Raw genomic sequence first — 13,995 nt, 5'->3', positions numbered from 1 at the left:
ACCTGTTGTGGTAAGTCGGTAAGTGCTGAATTTTGCTTGTTGTATTCTTTAGACCCAGTTTTTTTTTTAAATAAAACTTAGCTTTAGAGGGATGGCAGTGAAGGCAGTGCAATGTTCCTCCTGCAACATGTATGAGGTGAGGGATGCCATCGACGTCCCTGCCGATTACACTTGCAGGAAGTGCACCCATCTCCAGCTCCTCCAAGACCGTGTTAGGGAACTGGAGCTGGAGTTGGATGAACTTCGGATCATTCGGGAGGCAGAGGGGGTCATAGATCAGAGTTATAGGGAAGTAGTAACTCCAAAGATGGCAGATAGATGGGTGACAGTGAGGGGGACTGGGAGGAAGCAGCCAGCGCAGGGACCCCCTGCGGCCGTTCCCCTCAAGAACAAGTATACCGTTTTGGATACTTGTGGGGGGGATGACTTACCAGGGGTAAGTAACGGGGCTCAGGTCTCTGGCACGGAGCCTGTCCCCGTTACTCAGAAGGGAAGGGTGAAGAAGAGCAGAGCAGTAGTAATTGGGGACTCGATAGTTAGGGGCACAGATAGGCGGTTTTGTGGGAACGAGAGAGACTCACGTTTGGTATGTTGCCTCCCAGGTGCAAGGGTACGTGATGTCTCTGATCGTGTTTTCCGGGTCCTGGAGGGGGAGCAGCCCGAAGTCTTGGTCCATATTGGCACCAACGACATAGGTAGGAGGAGTGCCGAGGATGTTAGACAGGCTTTCAGGGAGCTAGGTTGGAAGCTCAGAGTTAGAACGAACAGAGTTGTTGTCTCTGGTTTGTTACCCGTGCCACGTGATAGAGATTCGAGGAATAGGGAAAGAGAACACTTAAATGCGTGGCTACAGGGATGGTGCAGGAGGGAGGGATTCCGGTTTTTGGATAACTGGGGTTCTTTCTGGGGACGGTGGGACCTCTATAAACAGGATGGTCTACACCTGAACCTGAGGGGCACCAGTAGCCTTGGGGGGAGGTTTGCTAGTGCTCTTGGGGGGGGGGTTTAAACTAACTCTGCAGGGGCATGGGAACCAAGATTGTAGCTTCAGGGTGCAGGGCCTGGAGTGTAGGGAGGTTAGGAACATGGCATCAATTTCAAAGGAGGGTGTCTGTAAACAGGAAAGTGGCTTGAAGTGTGTATACTTCAATGCAAGAAGTATACGAAATAAGGTAGGTGAACTTGCAGCGTGGGTTGGTACCTGGGACTTCGATGTTGTGGCTATTACGGAGACATGGCTAGAACAGGGACAGGATTGGCTGTTGCAGGTTCCAGGATTGAAATGTTTTAGTAGGGTCAGAGGTGGGGGTAAAAGAGGGGGAGGTGTGGCATTGCTTGTCAAAGATAGTATTACAGTGGTGGAAAGGACGATGGATGAGGACTTGCCATCTGAGGTAGTTTGGGCTGAGGTTATGAATAGGAAAGGTGAGGTCGCCCTGTTAGGAGTCTTTTACAGGCCTCCTAATAGTCCTAGAATCATTGAAGAAAGGAGAGGGAAGGTGATTCAGGAGATGAGTGACAGTAATAGGGTGGTTGTTATGGGTGACTTTAACTTTCCTGATATTGATTGGGAAAGCTATAGCTCAAGTTCGTTAGATGGGTCAGTGTTTGTTCAATGTGTGCAGGAGAGTTTCCTGACACAATATGTAGACAGGCCAACAAGAGGTGAGGCCATACTGGATTTGGTTCTGGGTAACGAACCAGGCCAGGTGTTAGAATTAGAGGTAGGTGAGCACTTTGGGGATAGTGACCATAATTCGGTGATTTTTACTCTCGTGATGGAGAGGGATAAGTGTGTACTACAGGGCAAGAGTTATAGCTGGGGTCAGGGAAATTATGATGCGGTGAGGCATGACTTAGGATGTGTGGCTTGGAAAAGTAGACTCCAAGGCAAGAGTGTAAATGATATGTGGAGCTTGTTCAAGGAGCAACTATTGAGTGTCCTAGATAATTATGTACCTGTCAGGCAGGGAGGAAAGGGTCGTGCGAGGGAGCCGTGGTTTAATAAGGAATTGGAATCCCTTGTTAAATGGAAGAGGGCGGCCTATCTCAAGATGAGACGTGAAGGTTCAATTGGGGCGATTGAGAGTTATAGGGTAGCCAGGAAGGACCTGAAGAGAGAGCTAAGAGCAGCAAGGAGGGGACATGAAAGGTCCTTAGTCGGTAGGATTAGGGAAAACCCTAAGGCTTTCTATAGGTATGTTAGGAATAAAAGAATGACTAGGGGAGGAATAGGTCCAGTCAAGGATAGTAGTGGGAAGTTGCATGTGGAGGCGGAAGAGATTGCGGAGACACTGAATGAATACTTTTCTTCAGTATTTAATCAGGAACAGGGCCTTGTCGTCGATGTGAATACTGAGTCACAAATAAGTAGAATGGATGGCTTTGAGGTATGTAGAGAAGAGGTGTTGGAAATCCTGGAAAAGGTGAAAATAGATAAGTCCCCTGGGCCTGTTGGCATTTATCCTAGGATTCTCTGGGAAGCAAGGGAGGAGATTGCAGAGCCATTGGCCTTGATTTTTATGTCCTCTTTGTCTACAGGAGTAGTGCCAGAAGACTGGAGGATAGCAAATGTGGTTCCCTTGTTCAAAAAGGGGAGTAGGGATAACCCTAGTAACTATAGGCCGGTGAGTCTCACTTCTGTTGTGGGCAAAGTCTTAGAGAGAATTGTAAGGGATAGGATTTATGCACATCTGGATAGGAATAATGTGATCAAGGATAGTCAGCATGGTTTTGTGAAGGGCAGGTCGTGCCTCACAAACCTTATTGAATTCTTTGAAAAGGTGACGAAGGAGGTTGATGAGGGGAAAGCGGTAGATGTGGTATATATGGATTTTAGTAAGGCGTTTGATAAGGCTCCCCATGGTAGGCTACTGCAGAAAATACGGAGATATGGCATTGAGGGTGAGTTGGAGGTTTGGATTAGGAATTGGCTGGATGGAAGAAGACAGAGGGTAGTAGTTGATGGCAAAGTTTCTTCATGGAGTGCCGTCACTAGTGGTGTTCCGCAAGGATCTGTTTTGGGACCATTGCTGTTTGTCATTTTTATAAATGACCTGGAAGAGGGGTTAGAAGGTTGGGTGAGCAAGTTTGCGGATGATACGAAAGTCGGAGGAGTTGTTGACAGTGAGGAAGGATGTGGCAGGTTACAGCAGGATATAGAGAAGCTGCAGAGCTGGGCAGAAAGGTGGCAAATGGAATTCAATGTAGCTAAATGTGAGGTGATTCACTTTGGGAAGAATAACAAAAAGATGGGGTACTGGGCTAATGGTCGGATACTTGGTAGTGTGGATGAGCAGAGGGATCTTGGTGTCCATGTACACAGATCTCTGAAAGTTGCCACCCAAGTAAATAGTGCGGTGAGGAAGGCATATGGCGTATTGGCTTTTATTGGTAGAGGAATTGAGTTCCGGAGTCCTGAGGTCATGATGCAGTTGTATAAGACTCTGGTGCGGCCGCATCTGGAATATTGTGTGCAGTTTTGGTCGCCATACTATAGGAAGGATGTGGAGGCACTGGAACGGGTGCAGAGGAGGTTTACCAGGATGTTGCCTGGTATGGAAGGAAGATCGTATGAGGAAAGACTGAGACACTTGGGGCTGTTTTCATTAGAGAAAAGAAGGTTTAGGGGTGACTTGATTGAGGTGTACAAGATGATTAGGGGGTTAGATAGGGTTGACAGTGTGACCCTTTTCCCGCGTATGGAGTCGGGTATTACAAGGGGGCATAGCTTTAAATTAAGGGGGGGTAGATATAGGACTGAAGTTAGGGGTAGGTTCTTCACTCAGCGAGTCGTAAGTTCATGGAATGCCCTGCCAGTAGCAGTGGTGGACTCTCCCTCTTTATGGGCATTTAAGCGGGCATTGGATAGGTATATGGAGGATAGTGGGTTAGTATAGGTTAGGTGGTCTTGGATCGGCGCAACATCGAGGGCCAAAGGGCCTGTACTGCGCTGTATTCTTCTATGTTCTATGTTCTATGTTCTATCTCTCTGCTCATCAACTTTTCCCAAGGCTCTTCCGTTTACTGTATAATTCGCTCGAGAATTAGGCTTCTCAAAATGCATCACCTCACATTTGCCTGGATTGAACGCCAACTGCCACTTGACCACCCATCTCTCCTGTCTATCTATATTTTCCTGTATTTTGACAGTCCCTTGCGCTTTCTCCACTCCACCAATGTTCGTGTCATCTGCTAACTTGCTGAAAACTAACGGTGCCCTCTTCCAGATCATTCATGTATATCAAAATAATAGTGACCAACACTGATCCATGTGGAACACCACTGGTCACATTTATCCATTTCGAGTACCTCCCTTCAACTACTACTGTGTGTCTCATGTTGCTCAACCAGCTCTTATCCACCCAGCTAGAACGCCATGCACACCATGCGACTTCAGTTTCTCCATTAGTTTACCATGGGGTACCTTATCAAATGCCTTACTAAAGTCAATGTATATGACATCTACTTCCTTTCTCTCATCTATCAACTTGATCACTTCCTCATAGAACTCTATTAAATTGGTAAGGCATGATCTCCCCCGCACAAAACCATACTGTCTATTACTGATAACCCCATTCTTTCCCAAATATACGTAGGTTTTATCCCTTAGTACTTTCTCCAACAACTTTCTCACCACTGACGTCAGGCTCACTGGTCTATGGTTGCCCGGAATATTCTTACTACCATTCTTGTACAGGGAGACAACATGAGCAACTCTCCAGTCCTCCAGCACCTCACCTCCGTTTAAGGATGCTACAAAGATGTCTGTCAGGGTCACAGCTATTTCCTCTCTCACCTCCCTCGGCAACCTGGGATAGATCCCATCCGGTCCTGCGGATGTGTCCACCTTAATATCCTCTCGCTTACCCAACACATATTCTCTACTTACATCATTGTGATCCTGACTAATCAATCTTCTATCTCTAATCTCAATATTCATCATGTCCCTCTCCTCAGTGAACCCTGATGCAAAGTAATCATTCAGAATCTCACCCATTTTCTCAGGTTCAACACACAACCTTCCTTCCTTATCCTTTAGTGAAACAATTCTTTCTCTAGTTACCCGCTTGCCTCTTACATAAGAATAAAAGTGTTTGCGGTTTTCCTTATTTCTGCTAACTGAAGCAATTTCATGTCCCCTTTTAGCCCGCTTGATTCCTTGTATCAAACTGGACCTACTCTGCCGATATTCCTCCAGGGCCTGTTCTGTCCTTAGCTGCCTGGACTTGATGTACGCTTTCCTTTTCCTCTTGGCTAGTCGCACGATTTCTGTTGTCTTCCACGGTTCACGAATCTTGCCATGCCTATCCCTTCCTTATAACGGGGCATGTTTTTTCTTCACTATATTTCACGTATCTTTGAAAGCTTCCCACATATCAAATGTGGACTTCTTTTCAAAGAGCTGTGTCTAATCCATATTTCCCAGCTCCTGCCGAATTTTGATACCATTGGCCTCAGCATAGTTTAGTACTTCTCGCTGAAGACAACTCTCATCTTTGTCTATGAGTATTCTAAAACTTACAGAACTGTGGTCACTATTCCCAAAGCAATCCCCCACTGCAACTTCTACCACCTGGCCTGGCTCCTTACCCAAACACAAGGTCCAATACAGCCCATTCCCTCGTCAGACTATTGGCATACCACTCTGGAAAAGTCTCCTAAAAGCTTCGTACTAATTCTGTCCTATCCAGACCTCTGAAAAAAAGTGTATCCCAGTCAATGTAGGGAAAATAAAAATCTCCGTTCATCACCACCCTGTTGCCTGTACATCTTTCCATAACCTGTTTACCTATTTATTTTTCTACCTCAGGCTGACTGTTGGGAGGCCTGTAATACAGCCCCAACAATGTAACTGCACTCTTCTTATTTCTCAGTTCCACACATAATGCCTCAATACTCAAGCCCTCCTTCGTGTCCTCTATTAACACAGCCGTGATATCATCCCTGATCAGCAAACAACTCCTCCCCCGCTTTTACTTCCCTCCTTGTCCTGTCTGAAGCATCTATATGCTGGAAAATATCTGTTGTTGTGACATTTTGATAAATTGGTCTTCTGCCTACACATCCACAGCTTACTTCCTCACTATTGTCGTAGTTGACTTTCTCATCGACACTCAGAGATGGCATTTTGAGAGGAGCTCCCCATAAAACATTCGGGCTTAATGGAGACCTAACGTCATTGGCAATCACTTAGAATTAAGAAGTAATAGTGCTCTACAGCACTGAAACAGAACCTCCTGTCCAGTTTGTCCATGCCAGTCAGATGTTGTAAATTAATCTAGTCCCTTTTGCCAGTATTTGGCCCACATGCCTCTGAACCCTTCCTACTCATGTCACCATCGATACCTTTTAAAATGTGTTGTTGTACCAGCCTCCATCACTTCCTCTGGCAGCACATTCTATGCACGCACCACCCTCTGTTTGTAAACGTTACCCCTCAGGTCCCCTTGAAACATTTCCCCTCATTCTAAATCTAGACCCTTTAGTGCTGCACTCCCCCACCACGGGAAACTTACTTTGTCCATTTGCCCTATCAGGATTTATGCCTCTCAGGATTTTATAAGATTATCCCTCCAGTGTAAACAGCACCAGGCTATTTAGCCTCTCCCTATGACTCAAACCCTCCATCCCTGGCTACAACTTTGTCAATCTTTTCTGAACTCTTTCAAGATTCACAGCGTCCTTCCTGCAGCAGGGAGACCAGAATTGCACACAAAAATCCACAAGTGCTCTAACCAATGTCCTGTACAGCCGCAACATGACTTCCCAAATCCGATACTCAGTGCTGTGACCAACAAATGGAAGCATACTAAACCATCTTTTTCACTATCATATCTACCTGCGATTCCACTTTCAAGGAACGATAAATCTGCACTTCAAGGTATCTTTGTTCAGCAACACTCCCCGGACATCACCATTAAATGTATACATCCATCCTGGATTTGCGTTTCCAAAATGCAACACCTCATATTTATCTAAATTATACTCCATCCGCCAGTCCTCAGATCATTGGATCATCGCAGCCCTGGTTAACTTTTCTCTCTCTCTCTCTCTCTCCAACAAATTCCCTCCCTCAATATAGTTTAAACCAGAGCCTGTCTCGAGGGTTGTGGGAGAGTCACTGTTAGAAGGGGAAGACTGGATTGTTTGAGGGCACCAGGCAATTATCCTGCTGGAGTCTCTGAGTGAGGTTGGTTGTTAGTCAACAGTGTTTTCAAGGATAGGGTGGGTTTTGGGGGAGAGCATGTTCTAGTGACCTTGTCATAGAATCCCTACAGTGTGGAAACAGCCCATTCGGCATAACACATTCACACCGACCCGCTGAAGGGTCTCCCACCCAGACCGAATCCCTTCCTTGTTACTTTACATTTCCACTGACGAATGCACCTGAACTACACCTCCCTGAACACTCTGGACAACTTGTCACGGCCAATTCACCTGAACTACACATCTTTGGATTGTGCAATGGAACCATAACACCTGCAGCAAACCCACGCAGACATGGGGAGTTTGTGCAAACAGACAGTGGCCCGAGGTTGGAATTGAACCCGGGACCCTGGAGCTGTGATGCAGAGATGCTAACAACCGAGTCTCCATGCAGCCCGTAGTTATTGTTACATTGTTCATTCAGAAACACAGATAATAAGGCGTGAACCAGGGTTGGCGCCACTCTATGGCATATTGTCGAATTTTGATTCAATCAATAAACGAGTCCAACGATGACGAGGAAACTTTTGCCAATTGTTAGGAATAAAATGCATCCGGTTCCATACAAGCCTAAAATGACATCGCCCAGTGAAGATCCGAAACAGTGACTATCCTGGTCCACCAGCTCCAATCTCAATTCTGAGCAAAGGTGGCTGTGGCCACTTGGGAGTCAACCTGGAAATGGTTCCGACTTGCACCAGAGGGAATTATCTCAAAATAAGGGATCGCCGATTGAAGACAGAGATGAAGACAGCTTTTTCCTCTCCGTGAGGATTGAGTCTATGGGACTCTCGATCATAGAGGGGTGCTGTGGTTGGGTCATTCAGTATATTCAAGGCTGAGAGAGAAAGAGACTGAGATTTCTAATCAGACTGGAAATGGAGATATCGTCTAGGAAAGTGGTGTTGGGAACTATTGGATTAGCCATGATGTCAGTGAATACCAGAGACGTTTCAATGGGCCAGCTGGCTTCCTCCTGTTCCTCCGTCTAACTGATTTATGATTGGGCACACTCGCCTGGCGTTGGCCGGTGTGGGGGAGTGTGGATTCTGCTCGGTGATGAGAAAGACTAGGATGCTGGGCTCCCCAATGTTAAGTCCATCGCTCGGGTTACACAACAGGAATCACAACAGATGAGAGATCTGTGGAGGCAGACACAGGGAAGGATCTGTAAACCACCAGCGCAGTAACTTACCGGGAACAGCAACAGCAGCGAGGAGCGGGTAGTATACTTGCTCGATTCTGAGGAGGACAAAATGCACCTGATTTGATGTTTCGATGCTTATTCCCATTTTTCCTGTGCACCAGAAGGTTCAGTATTCTCAGGCTCCAACCTCTCCTTGCTCTGCTCTCTGGATCTTGCTTGTGCCCCTCGCAGTGTGAGACCCCACCTCAAAATGTGCGCTTATTAATCAGAGAAAGCGTCCCTTCAGGGACACAATCAGCGCGCTCAGAGACTGGGATTCATTTACTGAACAAACCACTTGGGTTAACCCCTTCTCCTCACAACAGCCTCTCCACTGCTTCACGCTTCCTAAAGGATTATGGCTTTGTCTGCTGTTGGGAAAGGACGATGGGAATAAAGGATAACAAAGTGGACCGACTCTGTTGTATAAACACTGGGGAATTTGGCAAAGATAGCAAAGTGTATTTATAACTGATCACGTGTATGTTGCCCACTGAAGAATGCTACTCTGCGGCTGAGTGCTACCAAGTGCCTGTGTGCTATAGAAAGGCTGCTTGAGAATCGCCCTCGCATTGGTTGAGATTCCCTTTTGGGTGCTTTGTGTACAGGAATGTGTGGGAAAGGTGCTTGTGGAAGGAGATTTGGCGAATGTCCGCATTGTGTCTTATAGATGGTGCAGTGGTGTGTGCGTGGGGGAGGGAGTGGGAGTTTGTGGATGGCATGCCAATCGAATAGATCCCTTTATTCCTGGATGGTGTCACACCTTATTGGGGCGGGGGGCACGGGCAGCAGATCCGAGTCATAATTTCTACCTTTATCTTCACAATGCAACAAAATACAAATCCTCACTGATTCTCAAATCTCGCCTTACTATTGCAGGACAAGGCTTCCGAGTCAGCAATCCCAGGAATCACATTTCAATTCCGGCTTGGCGTTTCAGCAAAAGACTCAGAAATGTGTGACTTTTGGGGCAATTGTCAACGAAATGTGTGAAGCAGGTTTTTCACACAAAGAGTGGTGAGTGCCTGGAACCCGCTGCCAGAGTAAATGATGGAAGCAGACGCAATAGCAGCGTTCAAGAAACGCCTGGGCGAATTCATCAAAGGGAAGGGAAGAGAGGGAGGTGGATCCTGCAAGTAAAACCAGTTTTAGTTTGGAAGGGCAAAATATATCAGCGCAGGCTTGGAAGGCCGAAGGGCCTGTTCCTGTGCTGTTCTCTTCTTTAGTCTTGATCCCATTGGTCGAGCAGAATTATATAACAAAGTAATCGAATCGATGACTATGCTTTTAACCCAAGAGCCTTTGTTTCCAGCCCCATTCACCAAAAAAGACAGACAGGCAAACTCAGTTGAGGAAGGTCAACTCCTCCCAACCTCTTGCAATTACCAAATTCATGCTGTTAAATGTCTGGGAACAAAGAACAAAGAAAATTTACAGCCCAAAAACAGGCCCTTCGGCCCTTCAAGCCTGAGCCAACGCAATTCTACTGTCTAAACCTGTCGCCCAATTCCGAAACATCTGAGTCCCTTTGCTCCCCACCTACTCTTGCATCTGTCCTGACTCATCTTTAATGAATCCATCGTGCCTGCCTCTACTACCTCTGCTGTCAACGTGTTTCAGGCACCTACCACCCTCTGTGTAAAGTACTTGCTGCGTGTATCCCCCTTAAACTTTTCACCTCTCACCTTGAAAGCGTGATGTCTCGTTATTGAATCCTTCACCCTGGGGAAAAGCTTATCTCTATCTAACCTGTCTATAACCTTCATAATTTTGTAGTCCTCAGTGAAGTCCCCACTCAATCTCCTTTTTTTTCCTCATGAAAACAATCCTAACCGATTCAATCTCTCTTCATAACAAGCACTTTCCATAGCAAGCAACATCCTTGTAAAACCTCTCTGCACCCTCTCCACAGCACCCAGATCCGTTTGCTAATGGGGCGACCAGTACTGCACACAGTATTCTAAATACGGTCTTGTACAAAATTATCATGACCTGCCAGCTCTTATACTCAATGCTCTGTCCGATGAAGACAAGCATACCAAATGGCATCTTGACCACTCTACCCACCTCTGCGTTCAGGGTACAATGGACCCGAACTCCCAGATCTCTCTGCTCATCCACTTTTCCCAAGGCTCTTCCGTTTACTGTAAAATTCGCTCCAGAATTAGACTTCCCAAAACGCACCACTTCACATTTACCTGGATTGAACTCCACCTGCCACTTCTCCGCCCAACTCTCCAGTCTATCTATATCCTCCTGTATTCTTTAACAGTCCCCTATGCTTTCTGCTAAGCCACCAATCTTCGTGTCATCTCCAAACTCTCTGATCATTTTCTCAGGTTCGACACACAGACTTCCTTATCCTTTAGTTGACTAATCCTTTCTCTATTTACCTGCTTGCTTCTTATATAAGAATAAAAGGATTTGGGATTCTCCTTAATTCTACTCGCTAAAGCTATTTCGTGACCCCTTTTAGCCCACTTGATACCTCGTTTAAGACTGGGCCAACTCTCCCAATATTCCTCCAGGGCCTTCTGGGAGTTGGAAGCGTGCCCAGATTTGCACCAATTGCAACTTGTCCCCATTTGGGGAGAATTTGCTGAGTATGTGGAGAAGCAGATGTTTTGGCGAAGACAAGGTTTCAATGAGGCAAAGAAGATGGTCGCACGTCATTGATATGAATCCTCTACCAGGCCTGGAATGGTCCGTTGAATGGAGAGGGAAAAGTGATTCATCAATGTCAGTCTCTTTCTGTCATTGTGCCTGTCGCTCTGTCTCTCTGCAACCTGATTATTCCTCTCCTTCTCTCTGTCTTTCTCTCCCTCCACCTCTCTCTCTCCCTCTCTCTCTCTTGCTTTCGCTCTTTCTCTCCCGGTCTCTCTTTCTCTCTCTCTGTCTCTCTGTCTTTCTCTCTGTCAGTCTCTCTGTCTATTAGAGCAGCTGATCATGCGACTGGCAGCCTGTGTTGCGTTTCGTTCCTGCCTAAACCCTTTCGGGCATGTTTTACGTTTTCCTGTTGTTATGGGGGTGAGTTGCCACAGTCACTTTCAAATGCACCAGGTCAGTATTACACTGTGTAATCTGGTCAGAGGCCTTCTGGAAATCTGATTAGATCACATCAACTGGCTCTGCTGTGTCGATATTGCTCGTTAATTGTCAAAGGAGTCCAACAGATTGGTCAGGCCTAATCTCCCCTTGATGAAGCCGTGCTGGTTTCACCCAATGTTCACCTCTAATTCCAACTATTTTGCAATCTGACCTTTAAGGGTGGGTTCTGAAATCTTTTCACTGGACGATGTCAGGGTAAGAAGCCCATAAATCCATGTCTTTTGCGTCCCTGCAATCTCTCAAGCTTGGGTTTGGAATTGGCTATTTTCCAGTCACTCCCTGACTCCAGGGAGTCCTGAACAATCATCACCAATTACTCGACCATCTCTCAGCTATCCCCTACAGAACTCCGAGATGCAGTCCATCTGGTCAACCACCTTCAGCCCTTTCAGCTTCCCCAGCACCTTCTCCTGCGAGAAACGCTCCGATCCCCTCAGTCCCCCGTTTCTCTGGAAGTGCTGCTTTGTTGCCAGCACGCTGAAGATTGGTGCAAAGTACAGATTCACTTCCTCCGCTGTATCTTTGTCCCCTATTACTGCTTCTCTTGCCTCAGTTTCTGGCGTTCCAAGTGTGAGCTTTTACTGTCTAGCTAAGGACTGCTGTCATCTCCTGACTGGGCGCCTCCTAGCAGAGCGCTTGAGGGAACATCTCCGAGACACCCGCACCAATCAACCACACCGCCCCGTGGCCCAACATTTCAACTCCCCCTCCCGCTCTGCCGAGGACATGGAGGTCCTGGGCCTCCTCCACTGCCGCTCCCTCACCACCAGACGCCTGGAGGAAGAACGCCTCATCTTCCGCCTCGGAACACTTCAACCCCAGGGCATCAATGTGGACTTCAACAGCTTCCTCATTTCCCCTTCCCCCACCTCATCCTAGTTTCTAACCTCCAGCTCAACACTGTCTCCTTGACTTGTCCGGACTTGTCCTACCTGCCTATCTCCTTTTCCACCTATCCACTCCACCCTCTCCTCCTTGACGTATCACCTTCATCTCCTCCCCCACTCACCTATTGTACTCTATGCTGCTCTCTCCCCACCCCCACCCTCCCCTAGCTTATCTCTCCACGCTTCAGGCTCACTCCCTTTATTCCTGATGAAGGGCTTTTGCCCGAAACGTCGATTTTGCCTGTCCTCGGACTTTGCCTGTCCTCGGATGCTGCCTGAATTGCTGCGCTCTTCCAGCACCACCAATCCAGAATCTGGTTTCCAGCATCTGCAGTCATTGTTTTTACCTCCTTTGATCTTACGAGCTGGCCTACTCTCATATTTCATCTTCTCTCGCCTTATTTCTTTTTTTACTTAAACTATGCTGATTTTAAAGGATTCCCAATCCCTTGGCCTTCACCTAATCTTCAGCACATTTTATGGTTTTTTTTTTTCTTTTTTTCTATGTTGTTCCAGAATTCCCTGGCAAAGGTGGCTTCTTCAACCTTCCCTTTGTCTGTTTCTCCTTCCTTGTCGTGACATGTTCTTGCGCCTCTCGAAATACCCCCGTGGATTTCCTGCCATTGCTGCACCACCATCTTCCAATCAACTTTGTCCAGTACCTCCCTCATGGTTCCGTAGTTACCTTTATACAATTGTCGTGCCGTTAGGCCCTGGTTCCATCCTCTCCCTCTCAAACTGCAGGGCGAAGTCTGTCATCGTTTGGTTATTGCTTCCTGGAGTTGGGACAATCCAGGACCATAAGACCAGATAGTAGATGAAATTAGGCTATTGAGCCCAGGCAGTCTGCACTGCCATTCAATCATGGATGATACATTTCTCAACTCCATTCTCCTGCCTTCTCCCTGTAACCCTTGACTCTCTAGACAATCAAAAGCCTATGTATCTCCATCGTAAATATGCTCACGTCAACAGAACTCTATGCAATGATCTCTACAGATTCACCGCTCTCTGACTGAAGAGGTTTCGCCTTATCTCCGTTCAAAATTTGCTTCACTTTCCTCTAAGGCTGCGCGCTCTGTTCGTAGATCCCTCGGACCAGAGGGAATGAATCTGCAGAAGGGCCTCACAGCGCCAGGGGCGACTGTCTGTGTGGGAGTTGGCACATTCTCCCTTTGTCTGCGTGGGTTTCCTCCGGGTGTTCCGGTTTCCTCCCATATAACAAAGATGTGCAATTTTACGTGAATTGGTGATGATAAATTGCCCTTAGTGTTCAGGAATGTATAAGTTAGTTGCGTTAAACAAGTGTAAATATATGAACATCATGTAAGGGAATAGGTATGGGTGGGGTACTCTTCAGAGGGTCGGTGTGGACTTGTTGGGCCGAAGGACCTTTTTCCACACTGTAGGGATTCTGCTACTCCACCTTAATGTAAGGATATGTTTGGTTTTGTCAAGTGCTCTCTCAACCTACTCTGAGACACACCATAACGACCAGCGTGGGTGCAGCATCTCAGTAGCTGGAGGATGAGGCTCAATGCCATCACAAAAATAACTCAGTGAACAGTCTGAAAGTCCAACCAGAACATGTGCATCCCAGTAGAG

The sequence above is a fragment of the Chiloscyllium plagiosum genome, unplaced genomic scaffold (genome assembly GCF_037043375.1).
Source record: "Chiloscyllium plagiosum isolate Xiang-an unplaced genomic scaffold, Cpla_swu_hap1 HiC_scaffold_41, whole genome shotgun sequence".
Classification (NCBI taxonomy): Eukaryota; Metazoa; Chordata; class Chondrichthyes; order Orectolobiformes; family Hemiscylliidae; genus Chiloscyllium; species Chiloscyllium plagiosum.
This window is presented reverse-complemented; position numbering follows the sequence as displayed.